The sequence below is a fragment of the Pan troglodytes genome, chromosome 11, assembly GCF_028858775.2.
Source record: "Pan troglodytes isolate AG18354 chromosome 11, NHGRI_mPanTro3-v2.0_pri, whole genome shotgun sequence".
In the NCBI taxonomy this organism is placed as follows: Eukaryota; Metazoa; Chordata; class Mammalia; order Primates; family Hominidae; genus Pan; species Pan troglodytes.
In genome coordinates, this window is record NC_072409.2 from 36,177,774 (window position 1) to 36,193,025 (window position 15,252).

The window sequence follows — 15,252 nt, forward strand, 5'->3', positions numbered from 1 at the left end:
TAGGAAAAGAAATTGATTACCAAACCAGACTCATAAGTTAAAAAACAAAACTGATAATGAAAGACCATGAGATACATAAGGAAAAAAGGTAAAGCTTTATTTTCTATTTTAAAAAATCTGCAGATTGGAGAGGGACAGCCTTCAGAGGCACAGAAAGTGTACTCTCTGGAGAACAAAGGGAAGGTTTGGCTTAAATAGGTAGTCCTCAATCAGGCAGTTTATGCAAATAAAGAATTCAACCTTATGTCATTTTGATTGGTAGAAGTAGTCAATCCTTAATTGCGTGGTTTCCAACTGAAAAACTAGAAATCTCTGACAAATGTTCTTTGTTAGATGTTTCTTTTCCTTCTGTCAGCTGATTGAGGGGAGAGGGGTTCCAGGTGCAGTAAAGTTTGTCTTAGCACTGACAACAGAAATGGCTTGGCTAGTTTGTAGAAAGAGAGGTCCTGTTACACTTTTATTACATCTTTCCGGGAACACAAGAGGATATGACTACTCCTTTACCTGGCTATGGCAACCAGGTTCTGTTTTAACTTTGAGCATTTCAGTTAGCCATGGGGAGTCCATTTTGTCCACTGGCCAAGGTAAGTTTTCCTCCTTTTTAGTGGAAACCTGTCATAGGCAGTGTTGATGATCAACTTAGGTTTTTGTTCCATACTGTTGCCAGAATGATGTGGCTACTTGCACTGGGTCCACCTATTCCCTTGGTGGGACTCATGTGGCTGAGAGATATGTGGTCAGTTTGAACAACTTGGTCAAGTGTAAGGTAAGAAGATGGGCAGACACCTGCTAGATTTAATTCAGTGTATCTTACTGCTATTCAGTGGCATCTGGTAAGTCTATGGATAAGACCTGGAAGTATGCAGTCAAATTGATGTTGGCAAACTAGTAAAACATTTATTCAAGCAGATAAAACAATTTTAAAGAGGAGCTAGGTGCTTAGGCTTAGTATGAAAAGGATTTAGGAAAATAACTGTGGTTGAGAAAAATTTAAAGTAGCCATGGTTAAAGATGCAATTAGCAAAAAACTTTGGTTATTTCTGTGGCATATGACATTAATATAATAACTATGATTACGGTAAATAATATATATCAAGATAAATATGAATTTAGGTATAGCATACAATTTTGGAACTCACATTAACAATACATTTAGGGCCGGGCACAGGGGCTCACCCGTGTAATCCCAGCAATTTGGGAGGCCAAGGCTGGCGGGTCATGAGGTCCAGAGATTGAGACCATCCTGGCCAACATGATGAAACCTCGCCTCTATTAAAAATACAAAAATCAGCTGGGTATGGTGGTGGGTGCCTGTAGTCCCAGCTACTTGGGAGGCTGAGGCAGGAGAATTGCTTGAACCCGGGAGGTGGAGGTTGCGGTGAGCCGAGAACACACTACTGCACTCCATCCTGGCGACAGAGCAAGATTCTGTCTTTGAATATAACTTGAAGAAAGGTACATATCTTTTTTGCTATTTGACAGCGTTTCCTGTATGATTTAAACACAATGAATAAGCTTAGTATGTCTCTCCTGGATTTTGGGGTATTTCTGTTATGACTAAGTTAATGTCCAAAAGACTTGATTTTGGAATTTGAAATTTAATTTTGGGAAGCTTGTCAAACATCAAAAGTTTAAAGTGTTGGTTGGCAATAGGATCACAGATCACTATGAAATAAAACCAAAGTTACAAGAGATTTTAAAGGTACAAAGCGCAAGAAATTATGATGAAACACAAAATGGAATCTGTTTTTGAGGACAGTTACCTCAAAGGTAAAGAAAAACTTTTCACAATTTTCTATTAGAGGGCAAATTAATGCTTCAAGAAAACCCTTTTGTTTCAACACAGGGGCACACACCCTAGCCGTGCATCAATGTGCTTTTGATATTAATGTTCAGTTTTTAGGAAAACTTGTAAATTTATAATTTTCTTTCCATTTTAGCCAAATTGACCACACACAAAATTTATTTCATTAGATTAATTTTTCACATACCTTCTACAACTTACTCAAACCTTTAGTTTTGTCTTATTTTTGTCTTATACTTCTGAGTTTTTGTGTGTGTGGCACTCTACCTTAGGACAAAAATGTACTCTACTTTCCCTTCATCATTTTGACCATACAAAATTCTCCCTCATGTAAAAGAAAAAATATTACTCTTTTTTAACTTGGTTTACCAAAAATGGCTCCTACTTTCCTTCATATGTTCTGTAAAGTGAACTGTTTCTCTAGTATCTAGTAGTTTTAGTTACTTATATGAACTGCAATTTTAACTCTTAGCTACACTTATTTCCAGTAAAAAGCTAAGAAAGTAAGTAATTTTGAATTGTTTTTTAACCAGTATTTGTAGGTTAAAACCATTTCATGAATTTTAGTTTCAACTTTTTATTAACAAAGTTCTAAATATATTTAGCTTTTCTGTACCATATAAAAATAAGATGTCAAAATATATAAACTTCATTCATCTTATCTTTAATAATTAGTGTTCCAATATTTAAACTTACTTAAAAATGACTCTGACATCTCATGAGTATCTATTTCATGAGTATCTATTAGTTAATTTGACATAACATACTTTAAGATTTTAAATTACTAAAAATACTTTTGAAACTATGACATGGGTAACTTTTCTAATTCCATTTCCAATTGTCCTGGGTCTCATGTACCCACATGGCACCCACAGATGATGATGAAGGGCAGGTCCAGTCAGGGTCCTGAATTTACATACCAGGCTTAGAGCTTAGGATAGAGGACAGAGCTCTGAAGATGATACCTTTAGGATCCAGCCTCTCTCAGCATGCTCAGGAGGCAAAGCTGGGTCAGGGATGATTGGCTTGACTCTACCTTGCAGCTGGTGGTCCAGGTACTTCAGACATGTCCCCAGGTCCCACCATGGCCACTTGTCTAGGCCCCAGAGTTCATGGGCTTTTTCAAAGACAAACTGAGTAAGATGTGTGCAAGACTTTGAGGGAGCCCAGCAGCGAAACTTTACAGCTTTAATTCACAGATAAAGCAAGTATCAAAAATACTATAGGAACAACAGTTTTATGACCTTAAAACATCTATCAAAAAAAGCCTAAACTTGCATAATGAGTAAGTCCAGGCAAAATGCTTAAATTATACTTAATACTGACAATTTTAAAGTAGTTTTATTTACCAAACACCACTAAAGTCATTTGAGCTTAAAAGCATTTGAGTTAGTTTCTATTTTTCTGATGAAATATTTAAGTGTTTAATTTTCTTTAAGCCAATTAGAGTTCTTTCCTATATTTAAATAGTGAAATATCACATACACAAATCACATATAAATACATAGACATGCAGGTACAAAGAAGCAGATCATATAGCCTTACAAGATTTTTCATTTGCCAGTTTTCACGTAGCTTTTTTTCCTCCATGTAGACTATACAGCTCTAAATGATTATTAGCAAGGTAACTCAATCTGTATTTCCAAAAACATGATTTCTTAGGTGAAATTTTACATTTCAAAGGCACAGACCTTAGATCCAAACACATTATTTGCTGAGCCAATCAAGGACAAGGTCCAATCAAGACTAGATTGCCAGGAAAACTATCTTAAACAAAGTTAAGGTCGTTTATGTAAACATGGAACAATATATTCTCCATGTTAAAAGTTTCTAGTGCTTTAGGTGCAGGGAGGGAGATGTCCTTGCAAATGGAGATTACTTTTATAGATGAAAATGTTTGTTTCTTACCAAGACTTTCCAAACAGCCAGCTAAATTCCAGAAAGTACTGGAGACCAATTTAGTTAGATAGCTCGTCTTTTAAACTTGGCTTATTTCTTGATTATATTATAGATTTCAGGGTGCAGCCCTTTAATAGGGTGGAGAAAGCATTTTTTATGTCTAGACTTTGCATGGATAGCTCTGCAAAAGAAGTAAGCCTATTTTAGCTGTGGGCCTATATATATATGTGTGTGTGTGTGTATATATGTATTCATATATACATATATATATGTGTATATATGTATATGTACATGCATATACATGTATACGTGTACATATGTATATATACATATATACGTGTATATACATGTACATATACGTATATACACATATATACATGCTATACATATATGTGTATATACATATATGCATGTTTACGTATATACACATGTATATACGTAAACATGTATATATGTGTATACATGTATATACGTGTATGCACATATATATGTGTATACATGTATATATACACGTGTATATATACATGTATACATATATATGTGCATACACGTATATATACACGTGTATACACGTATATATACGTATATATACATGTATACGTATATATATACGTATATATACACGTATATGTATATATACATGTATAATATGTATATATACATGTATACATGTGTGTATATATACATGTATACGTCTATGTGTGTATATATACACATATACATGTATATACGTGTATATATACATATGTATACACGTATATACATATATGTATTTATATATGTATAAATTATGTATATATAAATACATTTGTACATGTATATATGTATACACGTATATACGTATATATGTATACACGTGTATACATATATATGTATACACACGTATATACGTATATACACGTATATACATGTATATACGTATATGTATATATTTTTGAGATGGAGTGAGTCTCACTCTGCTGCCTAGGCTGGAGTGCAGTGTCACAGTCTCAACTCACTATAACCTCCACCTTCTGCGTTCAAGCAATTCTCCTGCCTCCTGAGTAGCTGGGACTACAGGCGCCCACCACCATGCCTGGCTAATTTTTGTATTTTTAGTAGAAATGTGGTTTCACCATGTTGGCCGCGAACTCCTGACCTCATGATCCGCCTGCCTCCCAAAGTGCTGGGATTACAGGCACGAGCCATCGTGCCCCGCCCTATATTTTATGTAGCTTTTTTAAAAACACCAAAAGTATCTTTTCAAGTGAATTATCTTAACCAACGTCATGACAAACTAAAGGTCATGACAAAACTAAGATGAACTAGGCATCTCCACAGATTTATAAAGTAGTCCTTGCAAGATCTACAACCACCCAAAGGGCGTTCAAAGAGAGAAAAGTCTTAGTAGTTTCAAATGGGATATAACTCACATCTGTCCAGCCATGTTGTTTAGGGCCCAGCAGCTTCTAACAGAGCACCTATACTTAAAGACCCAAAAGCCCCACATGCACCTCAGATGGAAAAGACTGGAAGTCAAAAGTTTCCATTGGAAAGAGATAGGATCAATAACAAAAGGGTATGCCAAAAGGTCAAGAGTCATACAAACAATTTAAAAAAAAAATGGGTTTGGTTCCTTGATCAGAAATCAAACCTGTGCTACAGCCAGGAAAGCACAGAATTTTAGCCTATAGACCACAGGATGGATTGCTATTTTGTCAATCTTTCAGGGCACTCAAGGCAGACAATTTGAGATTTATTTTAATTGCAAGTTGATCCAGCTGCCTCTTCATGGAAGGTGAAGGGTATAATTTTCTAGGTTTAGAATAAATTTTTACAGATGATGTTTCCTGAAGAGGGCTGGAAGGGGCAATCCCAAAATCCCCTGAAAAAAAAAAAAAGTACTCCCAGGAATAGACTCATATTATGAAGGCAGTCCCTTTGAGTGCAACTGAAGAGCAAGTGTCCTCACAAAACTGAAGTGTGAGCATACCCTACATAGCATGAGTGTAGCCCAGAGTGTGAGTGTACCCAACAAAGTGTGGGTATACTCCATCAATGGGTAACCTGTGGAACTGGGTGGGAAGAATCACTAAAAAAATAAAGTGCCAAAAACCTCATCCTAAGAACAAAAGATATTGGGTCCAAGGGGCCTTACCTCATTTCTCCCTGGTGCAGCCAGGAAGATAAGTGAGCTCAAGGGGTTCTTGCAGGTGCAAATGCATTGGTCCAGATAGTGTTGGGGAAAAGCAAGGGTGCCACTTCAAATCCCATCCTCGTCACCAAGAAATGTTAAGAAAAGACCATGAGATCTGTAGAGGAAAAAAGTAGAGCTTTATTTTCTATAAAAACTAACCTGCAGATTGGGAAGAAACAGTCTTCAGTACAAGTGAAAGTGTATTCACCAAAGAACAAAGGAAAGGTCTGGCTTAAATAAGGAAAGTTCTTGCCTTCATTCTCAACTAGGTGCATCCATGCAAATGAAGAATTTAAACTTGTTCTGCTCTAATTTCTCTAAATAGGCTCTGATAACCTGGTTTCTAAGCCCCAAACCATAAGTCACTGTAAGATGTTTCTGTCAAAGGTCCTGTGTGTGGGAGTGAGGGGAGGAGGTGTTTCTGGCTGTAGTTTATCTTGCCACAGACAAAAGGCAGTGGTTTGGCCTGCCTGTGGAAATGGAGGTCCTGTAACACTTTTACATGTTTCTGAGAACAGCGTACATGAGAAGTCCCTCACCTCGCTGTGGCTGTCTACTTCTGTTTTAACTTTCAGCACCCCAGTTAGCCATAGGTCGTTCATTTTGTCTTTTGGCTGAGGATGTACGTAATCATGGAAGAATTTTAAAGTGTGTCATATTATCTTAACATTAGGTATAAAACCAATTTGATAATAAATTTTGTTTTTTAGGTCACTTCTGTTTTCTGCCATGATGGGGTAACACTGACCCTTCCCAAGTAAACTACTAAAAGCAAACTAAACAAAATATGTGAAGCAATAATTTGCACATATTGGACAGGAGGAAATGCAGAAGTGTAACTTGTATGAGAAGAAAACAAATGTGGTAATACCCATCGTGGTTTCAGCTCACTTCCTGGAGCATTTCCAGGATGCAGTGCAGGCAAAGGAAACCCAAACAGAGCCTAAGAAAAAAAGTGTTAAGAATTTGGGGTGGCCAAAATGGTCTCAGTCTGCTGAGCAGAGTACCAGAAATGACAAATCTATAGATCTAGCTGGAATGAAGAGAGAGAGAGAGAGAGCACCCAGGATAGTTCCCCATTAGTCTCAAGCTAAGTACTGAGCTTAAGTACTTAAGGAAACTTGCCAAAATCCAGGAGAAAATAAACCCTAAAAGGCTGTTTTAATGGGTAAACATAATCATTTTAACAACTATATGTAAAAAACAAAATAAATAGGCTGGGCACAGTGGCTCATGCCTGTAATCCTAGCAATTTGGGAGGCCAGGGAATTCAGATTGCCTGAGCTCAGGAGTTTGAGACTAGCCTGGGCAACATGGTGAAACCCTGTCTTTACTAAAATACAAAAAATTGGCTGAGCGTGGTGGTGTGCACCTGTAGTCTCAGCTACTCTGGAGGCTGAGTCAGGAGAATCGTTTGAGCCCAGGAGGCAGCTATAAAAAAGTATTTAAAAAACTAAAACTCACACCTGTAATCCTAGTTAGGAGGCCAAGGCGGGAGGACACCTGAGGTCGGGAGTTTGAGGCCAGCCTGACCAACATGGAGAAACGTCATTTCTACTAAAAAATACAAAATTACCCGGGTGTAGTGGCACATGTTTGTAATCACAGCTACTCCGGATGCTGAAGCAGGAGAACCGCTTGAACCTGGGAGGCGGAGGTTGCAGTGAGCCAAGATCGTGCCATTGTACCCCAGCCTGGGCAACAAGAGTGAAACTCCGTCTAAAAAAAAAAAAAAAAAAAACTGAAACAAACTGTAAAAAAACAACACATTAAACTTCATCAAAATTTTTAAGAACAATTTTCAAAGATACTATTACAGAAATGATAAGGCAAGTCACAGACTGGGAAACAATATTTGCTAAATATATATCCAACAAAGGACTTTCATTTAAAAAATATTTTAAAAAAAAAACCTCTTCAACTCAATTATTAGTAAAAAAATAAAAATTTTCAAAAAAATCTAACAAATGCTTCAACAAAAGAGGAAAAGGAGTGGCCAAGAAGCCTATAAAAAATGCACAACTTTGTCAGTATGCAGTAAATGCAAATGAAAACCACAATCAGATACTACTATAAACATCCTACACACACCTTGCAAGTGTTAGCAAGGACCTGGAACAACTGGAATTCTTATACACTGCTGATGGGAATCTAAATCAATACAACCACTTTGTAAAAACAGGTTAGAAGTTTATGTAAAAGTTAAACAAACATACACATATGCTATGACCCAGCATTCTACTCTTAAGTAAGTATTCACCTGAGAGAAATGACAGCATATGTCCACACACCAACTTGCATACATATATTCATAGAAGCTTTATTTATAATAGCCAAAAACTAAACAAAATTCTATCAGTAGTACAAATTGTAATATATCTATGGAATGAAATACTAGTAATCAGCAATGAAAACAATAAAATGTGGACAACATGGATAAATCGCAAAATAACTGTTGTGTTAAAAGTAATTGAAAATGCATGATGCTATTTCTGTAAAACTTTAGTAAGTACAAGCTAATCTATAGTGACAGAAAGGAGACCAATGGTTCTCTGCAGAGGAGAGGGAGAGTAAGGGATTGCAAATGAACAAGATGATGTGTGGATGCTATCTTAATTGTGGTGATGGTTTCACAAGTGTATATGTATGTCAAAATGCATTTTGTTTTTGAGACGGGTCTTGTTCTGTCACCCAGGATGGAATGCAGTGGCACAATCTCGGCTCACTGCAACCTCAACCTCAGCCTTCCCAGCTCAAGCGATACCCCTACCTCAGCCTGCCAAGTAGTTGGAACTACAGTCATACTCCACTGTGCCAGTATAATTTTTGTACTTTTTGTAGAGATGGGGTTTTGCTATGTTTCCCAGGTTCTTTTCAAACTCCTGGGCTCAAGCAATCTGCCTTCCTCGGCCTCGGGATTACAAGCATGAGTTACCGCACCCAGCCAAAACTCTTAAATTGTGCACTCTCTGTATGTAGAGCTTATTGTATGTCAATTATACCTCACTGAAACAATAAAAAGAAAAGAATTTGCTCTTTAAAATTATTCTATTATTTCCATGTAAATTTTGTAAAAGTAAAGGATAGACAAATGGTCAATTCCACTACTCATTTAGCAAAACAATGTAACTCTATTCCACAACCATGTATCATTATAAAAATATGAGCTCATTTCAGTTGCGAATATAATTGCAAATATTCCAAAACAAAATACTAGCATTTAGTTATTAAAAAATAATAAATGCCTTTTTATCAAGTAGAATTTATAGAATTTATTTCAGGAATACCAGAATGGTTTAGTAAAGCAATAGTGTAATAGAGAAGAATGATGCTGAGAAGACATTAGAAAAAATGAAATTTCTCTTAATATTCTTAAAATATTTTGTAAAAGAAAATAAATTCCAATCAATCATAAACTAACATTCATTAAAACCATTCACTTTAAAGTCCAGAACAAGATAAAAATACATTGTTAGTTCACATGATTCTGTAATTTATTAGCACTACAATATTTAAGTAAGTTTTATTATGTTTGTTTATCTTTTAAGGAAAAAAGTAACACTCTTTATGGTGAATTATTTACCTAAAAGGAAATTAATCCAATTAAAAATCATTTGGATTTTTTTGAATTAATAAAATAGTTGTTTTATAATATAGTTTTATACAAATTAAATGTGCCAATATTAATATTCATGGTCTTTTACATCTTGTCATGAGAAAAACTAATATCAGACTAGCCCTCCCACCATAAACAAACTAGAAAACTGAATAAAATATAGGAAACATTTATTTTCAGATACTGGATAGCAGTATAACTGTGGTTCCTAAGAAAGAAAACAAACAAAATTAGCCTTTATGATATTGGAGGCTTTGTATCTGGAAGCCCTTTTTTGGTTTATTGAGGTCTTTGCTTTGTTTGTTTCATTGAAACTGAGTCTCACTTTGTCGCCCAGGCTGGAGAGCAGTGGCATGATCTCTGCTCACTGTAACCTCCGCCTCCCAGGTGTAAGCGTTTCTCTCGTACCTCAGCCTCCCCAGTGGTGTACCACTGCTCTCAGCTAATTTTTGTATTTTTAGTAGAGACTGAGTTTCAACCTGTTGGCCAGGCTGGTCTCAAACTCCTGACCTCCAGCGATCCACCTGCCTAGGCCTCCTAAAGTGCTGGAATTACAGGCGTGAGCCACCACGCCCTGCTGGAAGCCCTTTTCAGATACTGATACATTGAAGACAGAGAAAGCGACAGACAGTTGAGTTTGTGGGGGGTTGCTGAGGATTCAGAGAGGGGAAAACTGAAGAGAGGAGGTTCGGAGATCTGCAAGTGGTTCCTTTGTTGATAAACAGGGATTTCACTCACAAAAGGCACATTTTATTCAAGGTAAATTGTAACACAAATTTAAAACAACTTTCTTATATACCAATGAAAATCTGTTAGGATATTTAATAGACAATCAATCAATCATAACAAAAAAAATCAAAATTCTAGGAGTCAATTCTACCTGAGTAACATAGAATCTTTTTGAAGAAATATACTGTATATTTTTGTGGAATATGAAAGATGATGTGAATAAATGAAGTAAATTGAAACACATGCCATGTTTGTTTTTTTATCCCAATGTGTGAGGTCAATAGAAGTGATGTTAAAATACAATATTTTGTTTCATTTTAATAAAAACTGATTTCTAAAATGAAAGATGTCTTTTTTTCTTTCCAGGTTGTTTTTCATATTTAACCAATGCCTTCCAAAGACATAATAGTTTTCGTCAATATACCTAACAGTTGTTCTTTGTAGAGTATCTGTTTTTTTTAACAAGATACAAATATATTGACCAACAATTATCCTAGAATTTAAAATACAAACTGAAAAGGCTAAGGCTTAGAAATCACAAAAATTTTGACAACTCATGGAAATTATGAGTGTATATTTCAGTAATTCTGGAGCTAATATATGACTTTATACATGAGTTTAATTTAAAAGGTAAAGGATCCTGAAATACAAAATGAGAGACATAGAAAATTCCTTATAATGTACAATTACTACTACTCCTACCTCCTTTCCTTATTTGACATCAATTTCTTACCTAGAAACCAGTGAAGTCTGTTGGGTGAGCCTCTCACATATATCCACATCTTAAAATTCATCAATCCAATAATAGCAGTCAACCTTCTAAAATAGCTCTAGCTTCATCACTCAAACGTGTTTCTAATTTGAAACTTCAAGCAGAGAAGAGAAATAATTTATTGATCTCTGGTCACATAAGACACTTAGCAGCTAATAATAAGATAGCATTACAAAAAATAACCTAATAATAGTTTATTATTTAAAGCCAGGTAAAATTATATGTTAGATTTTAGTATAGTTAGTTACCACATATTTAGACTGTGTCTATAACAAGATATTAGCACTGAAATGAGTCAGTTGAAATACTTTTTTAAAGAGTATTAGCAAAGTGGTAAGATCTAGCAAATGAGGTAAAAATGAGGTCGGTGGTGAGATATCAAAAGACATCAACTCCTATCGAGGAGAAATAAAAACATATGTAATTTCAAGATCAAAAAGGGGGAAAACACGAAACCTTAGTGGGCACACACACAAGCAGCTGAACATCAAGAGCAGCAGAGAGTGGCGGGGTGTCGTGGCAGAGGAGGGAAGAGGCACCTGAACATAGGCTGAGAACAGTCAGAATCCAGGGGAAGATCACCTTCCCACTCCATTCCCACTTTCCGGTTCCCCATCCATTTCACTGAGAGCCACCTCCACCACTCAATAAAACCTTGCACTCCTCCTTGGAGCCCATGTGTGATCTGACTCTTTCAGTATGCTGGGCAAGAGCTCAGGATACAGGAAGAAGTCACACTGTCCCTCTGCCCATGCCAGAAGGAAGAGGGTCCATTGAGCTGAGTAACACTCATCCCATCTGCAGATGGCAGAGCTGAAAGAGCTTTGTAACAGTGGGATTGCAGGTGCCCTTCCCTAGACATTACCAAAAGGCTGGAGCCCAGAAGCATTGGCCGGCCTCTGCACCTGCCCACCTGCATGTTACCCCCATGGGTTTGAGCTGTTGGGTGATGGAGCAGGCAAGCCACACCCCTGTCGCACACCTGCGAGGAGAATCAGGGAACTCTCCCGTTTCAGTATGGACTGAGTTTGAGCCTTCCTAGTTGAGGGACAAAAATTATTAAAACTACTTAAAAGTTCCACCTTTTGAGACTTTGGGCACAAATCTCTACCATACCTAAGTGCTCAGGATTCAAAGTGTGACAAAGATGTTGAATAAACATTTCTGTGTTTATCTCCATGGAATCCAATTAAGTATCAGGGGGAAATTAACTAGTGAAAGCAAGAATCATTGATGATAAAGGAGGGTGATGAGGCTTACCTAAATGGCCTTCCAGGTGTAAGATTTAGAAAAGTAGAGTCTAGAACATGAGAGAAATAATCAGTTCTGAGGCATAAAGTAGCTTGGTGCACCAAGGAACTGAAAGAACCTCCCTCTGCTGGAGCATAGAAAGGACATGAATTTCATGTAATCAAACATAAAAGATAATTTATGTAATGAGTCAGATTACACAGGACCTCGTGGACTGTGTTAAGGGTAAGTGCATTGGGATGATCAGTGGTGAAGGTCTTTGAGCAAAAGAACTGATTTGATCCAAGTTACTTTTTACCACTATAAAACTTAAATTCAAAGTTCACCATTTTTAAAAATAAGAAAGCAAACAGGAGGGAGGGAGGGAGGACCAGTCTATTGATGAAGTCTATATCACAATACAATACAGTCAATTTTCTCTCATTTTCTTTTTTTTCTCTCTATATAGATATTTTAAAAACCAAAATTTATGTATGCATATATATCATTACATGTAACATTTTATATACACACATATTTCATATAAATATATAAAACATTTCAAACACACACAAATATGTTTGGGGTTTTTTTTTTGTTGTTCTTAGAAGGAAACAAATCAACAACTATAATTTATATGCTGATGGTGTATGAAAGGTGCCAATACAGCTGGAGGAGAGGAGAAAGTTATATACAAGGAGAATCGTGGGTTAGTGATATATGTTGTTACAGAATTCATCAGGTTCAGAGAGTTGTAAGTAATGGTCTAGTACCTTGAAGTAGAGATTGTAGATTGTAGAAAATGTGATCATACTTTGTCAAATTTTTTTGATACTGAAAGGAAGCATTACTAATAATTACACTGGGAAAAAGAAGAGTAAATAGATTTAAACTAGAATGAAATACCCCAGCTATATTAGAATGTCTCTTACTGCTTTTAGTAAGTGTGATGGGGATAATTTCTTTAATAATTTACAGGAGATAAGGGAGCTAAGCCTATTGCCTATGACATCATAGTACACCCTTCCTAAGGGTAACAAAGGTTTAGCACCTCCCCAAATTCCATCCCTGAGTGAAGATTAGAAGACTTAATTTGGAGTAGAGGACAGAAACTGGAAGGAAGGTGGAAAGTTTGAACATGATGAAGGGTAGTGGGAAAACTTTAAGTTTAGAAAAACTTGACAGGTAGCCTCAGAATCCATACATTCCTTCTGGGAGAATGTGATTTGGCAGAGCTGAATGGTAACACCCATGGGATCGTTCCTCAGAAGCGATTTCATGATCGAGACATGAACTGTGGAGTCCATTACCATCATAGGTTTGGTAGAAGTTATGCCCCAGACTTTAGAATCTTATTTAAACTAAGATGCCTTTGGAAAAACAGAGTTGCCACTATACACTTAGGCCTTTGTGCCTTTCTAGAGCTTTTACTATCATGTGTCCTATCAGCAAATTTTCCCCCAATTCATTCCACAGGGTAAACTAGGTGATCTTTGGTCTATGATATGACTGGCTGTAGCATACACAAAAGCCCCAGAGGATGGACCTGGAAAACAAACTGGGAAAGACACAGTGTGTAGAGTGACCATGTTCCTATCCACAGTATGGGCAAGACTACAGAAGATAGTGTGATCCAGCACTTACTGGCCATAGAGGCCACAAAGAGGTAGACTTGGGACACAAGCCAAGTAACAAACTACAAATATCTCATGTTCTTGATAATCTCAAAGTCGTAGCTATTTGAGAGCAGATTCAGTCTTGCTTTTTATACACTATTCTTGCCAGATACATGGGAGAGGCTGGGTATATTTTGGCTATCTTCCCCTCAATAGTCATAACTGTCCAAGAACAACATTACTAATGTAATATCCTTACAGCCTTTGTAGCTTAAAAACTTAGTGAGGAGAGAGGATTTTTATTAAGCCAACTATTATTTTCAAGACTTAATGTAGTTATTGGAAACTTGATATGAGCTCTCAAGATTCCGCAGCGGGGCAGAAGTATTAAAAGTGCACGAGTCCAACTCTCTTCCAGTCAAATCTGAGACAATGACATATGGCACCACATGACAAAGAGAAATGGATGTTCATTCCTTTGAGCAAAACCTGGCAGCAATATAGTGATTTAATGGCATGAGAAACTTGGAGGCTTATCATGCAATAACCAGTCATCACAGGATAGTAATCAGGGGTGAAAAGAGAAGAGAAAGATCCATTTGACTGCTTTTTTGGGCTGGCACTTCACTTGTGATTTTCTACCTACTATCGAGCATAACATTCTCAGACAAGCTGATATGAGTAAATATTGGATCAGTGTTGATGGCTGGGGAAGGAGAAACATAAATTAAAAGGGAGACTCACCTGATTTACTGGGATCCTTATGTTTCTAATGATACAATAGAAAGTTCATGGGTTTTGGGTCACAACTCTCTGTACATGGATTCCAGCTTTTGTCACTGCTTAGATGAGACATGTCATGTGACTTACAAACCTCAATTTCCTCATATACATAGTGGATCTAATAACATCTACCTCACAGGGTTTCTGTGCAAATTAAATAAGGAAGAACAATTAAAGAATTGTTATTCTGCATGGTGCTTAGAAGTCATTTACTATGGAGCTAGGGGAGTACTGCAAATGTGGTATAAGTTGCTCACAAGAGTGCAATAATGTGATCTGAACTTAAGTCCCACACAAGAACAGCTAGAAAGAGCCATTTCCAAGTTACATTTTAAGATCACTCTGACAGCTGATTAAATAACAGAATGAAGAAGTGGAGATATAAAACCTTTGAGACCAGTGAGCAGGGTACAATAATCTGAGTATGAGATGCTTATGACTTGGAATAGGGAGGTCACGGTGCAGTTAAAAAACAATGTGGACAGATCAGTTGCCTCTTTTGAAACATGGCATCAATCTGATCTGGTGATAAATCAGAATTGGGAGGTGAGTAAAACAGTCAAAGAACATAAATTTTGGCGGGGAGGAGATCATTTTCAGAAATTTAAGATTTACAGATAGAAGCAA

At 36.7% G+C, this 15,252-nt stretch overlaps 1 long non-coding RNA gene across 4 annotated transcripts in view; it reads right to left on the minus strand.

The window, feature by feature from the left end:
* The window catches only part of LOC107976743 (uncharacterized), a 72,338-nt gene that overhangs the window by 45,168 nt on the left and 11,918 nt on the right, over positions 1-15,252 (minus strand). For 2 of the 4 annotated variants that reach the window (XR_008537159.2, XR_001720935.4), the window contains exons 2-3: positions 7,456-7,598; positions 5,841-5,994 (exon numbers count right to left, since the gene is read on the minus strand). This is a non-coding gene — a long non-coding RNA (uncharacterized LOC107976743). Of the gene's footprint in view, positions 1-5,840; positions 5,995-7,455; positions 7,599-10,957; positions 11,097-15,252 lie in introns of those variants that run through there. The other 2 variants (XR_008537158.1, XR_010148609.1) reach the window with 2 other exon arrangements.